We start from the raw sequence: 3910 nt of genomic DNA, 5'->3' as shown, positions 1-3910 counted from the left end.
TACATAACCTTGGTACACCACGTGGTCGGTCCAAACCATCAACCAACCATATGACCGACTTCGAGTCGAGCTAGCGGCTAGGCTCAATATAATGAAATGCGTGTCTTGATGCGGGCTACTGACGGTCTGAACAATGTAGCTCGCTAGCTCGTCTCTAAACTTGTGTTTTGGTCGAATATTGGGTGTTCATGTACCACTTCGGGTAACATGGACTTTGGTGCAACTTTACCACTTGTGCACTTAATTACTTCCCGGTCATTCAAGTCTTTGCCTTCATACTTTCAGGGTAGTTAGGTCTCGTCGAGACCTTTCCATACATATGCCAAACTCATCGATCGGACATCTATAGCCCGAGTTATTCGCGGTACACCGTACCTTACCCTGTTTTTTCCTCAATTGGGTACAAACCTTGGAACACCCATATCGCCCCTTTAGAGACTAGCTGGCACGTTGGCCTCATATAATGATAAGTGCACCTCAACTAGGGCTACTGACGGTCAGAACATTTCAACTTGCTAGCTCGGGCCCACACTTGTGTTTTTCTCGAATATATGGTTCAAGTGTGCCACTTTGGGCACTTTTGGACATTTTGTCCCCACACAACTTTCTTGCCTTGGTAGATAGGGTCTTGTGTTTTTGGGCAAAAAGATGCACCAAGATATGGTCTAACTTTCGTTCTTGTACCGCAAAGCGCTACCTCCAACACCCGAGGAGATAGAAAGTGATTATGTTCGGTATATCGGTCTTCCATGGCCTACTATGGTAAACCCCTGCAGGTATGCAACCGAAGGTGCTTGGTACATGTATTTGGTGCAATATCGGTGCAAAGTAGGTGTTTCCTTGATCGGGCTATAACTTTCTTGGTTGATGTTGGATTGCTTTGCGGTCTTCGGGGGATAGTTAGGGAACATGTTGGCCAACATTTTCTTATTCCTCAGCCTGGCCGTACCTCCTACCGTCTAGGCGGTATTCATGCTCTAAGTTGGAACTTGTGTTCCTTCGGGCAACTTTTCTGACTTTGACGCTTAATAACTTCCGTTCATATGCAGTCTAAGCTCTGCAACTCTCAGGAAAGCTTGTACTACTCATTTCCTTACCATATCAGTCTTTGGCTTGTCGATCCGATGTCTACAGCCTTACTTATTCACGTTCCCTGTAGAGGTAGGTTTTTGCCCATTTTCCAGTTCATGTGGTAACATTCCCGGACTTTGCCGGCTTTCTCTTCATGTGGTAACTTGCTTGCTCATGTGGTAACTTGATAGTGTATTTCCGACAGACCCAATCTCGGACTTAGCCGATTTTTCTCTTCATATTATATGGATCCATCACTAGGCCATGTTGCTTGCTTGTGTGGTAACTTGATAGTGTATTTCTGACAGACCCAATCTCGGACTTAGCCGATTTTTCTCTTCATGTCATATGGATCCTTCACTAGGCCATCTTGCTTGCTTGTGTGGTAACTTGGAAGTGTATTTCTGACAGACCCAATCTGGGACTTAGCCGATTTTTCTCTTCATATTATATGGATCCTGGACTTAGCCGATTTTTCTCTTCATATCATATGGATCCATCACTAGGCCATCTTGCTTGCGTGTGTGGTAACTTGGAAGTGTATTTCTGACAGACCCAATCTGGGACTTAGCCGATTTTTCTCTTCATATCATATGGATCCATCACTAGGCCATCTTGCTTGCTTGTGTGGTAACTTGGAAGTGTATTTCTGACAGACCCAATCTGGGACTTAGCCGATGTTTTTCTTCATATTATATGGATCCTGGACTTAGCCGATTTTTCTCTTCATATCATATGGATCCATCACTAGGCCATCTTGCTTGCTTGTGTGGTAACTTGGAAGTGTATTTCTGACAGACCCAATCTGGGACTTAGCCGATTTTTCTCTTCATATCATATGGATCCATCACTAGGCCATCTTGCTTGCTTGTGTGGTAACTTGGAAGTGTATTTCTGACAGACCCAATCTGGGACTTAGCCGATTTTTTTCTTCATATCATATGGATCCATCACTAGGCCATCTTGCTTGCTTGTGTGGTAACTTGGAAGTGTATTTCTGACAGACCCAATCTGGGACTTAGCCGATTTTTCTCTTCATATCATATGGATCCATCACTAGGCCATCTTGCTTGCTTGTGTGGTAACTTGGAAGTGTATTTCTGACAGACCCAATCTGGGACTTAGCCGATTTTTCTCTTCATGTTATATGGATCCTGGACTTAGCCGATTATTAGGTTATTATATATGGATCCTGGACTTAGCCGATTTTTCTCTTCATATAATATGGATCCTGGACTTAGCCGATTATTAGGTTATCATATATGGATCCTGGACTTAGCCGATTTTTCTCTTCATATAATATGGATCCGGGACTTAGCCGATTTTTCCCTTCATATAATATGGATCCGGGACTTAGCCGATTTTTCCCTTCATATAATATGGATCCGGGACTTAGCCGATTATTCTGTTCATATAATATGGATCCGGGACTTAGCCAATTTTTCTCTTCATGTGGTAACGTATGCCAATCGCTCACAAGTCATGGGATAAGGGTACTTGTGTTCTTCCATCTTCTAAGTCCCGCACGGGGACATCGTGATCGCCCCAAGTCCGGAATAGCGCCAAGTCAAGCCCCACGGTGGCCGTGCAGGACCTGTTAGCGGCGGCCCCACTGACAGCACTAATCCGGACTTAGAAATTATATCTTTCTAATCGAACACCACACACGCAACACCACCATACCACCATCTCCTTGCAAGTACCTAAGTACCCGCAACTCCATGGTGAAGGCAATGTCACTCCATCACCAACCTCTTTGCATTGCAAGCACTTGCGTACCTACAACACTCCGAAGAAGGCAACGGCGCGCGATGCTCGACTCCACACACCTCACCACACCACACCACCGATGGCCAGCCAGCCAGCCAGCCCAGCTAAGGGCTAACCCACCAACCAACCACCAATGGCCTAGGCCAGCCGGATCCCACCTTCAAGTCCAAGCACAGCCAAGTGCAAGTACCGCCAAGTGTTAACCAACCAACCATCACACCAGGTCAGCCGGCCAGTACCCACCTTCAAGTGCCATTACCCTCGGGTGCAAGCCCAATCAAGTGTTAACCAACCAACCCGGCCAAGGCAGCCAACAGGCCGGCACCCTACAGCACCGACCCGCCATCACCACCTCAACCGTTGACCATGCAAGTGGCCTCGGACAACAGGTGACACCCGAAGTACATCCGAAGAACGTATATCAAGTGTTTGCTCACCAAGTCCTCAACCAACCCCAAGTACCCGGAGGTACCCAGAGTGTTGGATCCGCCAACCCGTCCCGGCACTCCAAGTCCTTGCGAACCCAAAGTGTTTGCCCGGTAGGGCCATTGTATCACAACGCTTGCGACCATGCAAGTGGCCTCGAACAAGGTGACAGGGGTATCTTCACCAAGTTCTCAACCAACCCCAAGTACCCGGAGGTACCCAGAGTGTTGGGTCCGCCAACCACTACCAGCACTCCAAGTCCTCGCGAACATAAAGTGTTTGCCCGGTAGGGCCATTAGACCACAACGCTTGCTAACCATGCAAGTGGTCTCGGACACCAGGTGACACCCGAAGTACATCCGGAGAGTGTACAACAAGTGTTTGTTCACCAAGTCCTCAACCAACCCCAAGTACCCGGAGGTACCCAGAGTGTTGGGTCCGCCAACCACTACCAGCACTCTAAGTCCTCGCGAACCCAAAGTGTTTGCCCGGTAGGGCCATTAGACCACAACGCTTGCTAACCATGCAAGTGGTCTCGGACAACAGGCGATACCCGAAGTACATCCGGAGAGTGTACAACAAGTGTTTGTTCACCAAGTCCTCAACCAACCCCAAGTACCCGGAGGTACCCAGAGTGTTGGAT

This window comes from Anopheles coustani, assembly GCF_943734705.1.
Source record: "Anopheles coustani chromosome X unlocalized genomic scaffold, idAnoCousDA_361_x.2 X_unloc_62, whole genome shotgun sequence".
In the NCBI taxonomy this organism is placed as follows: Eukaryota; Metazoa; Arthropoda; class Insecta; order Diptera; family Culicidae; genus Anopheles; species Anopheles coustani.
This window is presented reverse-complemented; position numbering follows the sequence as displayed.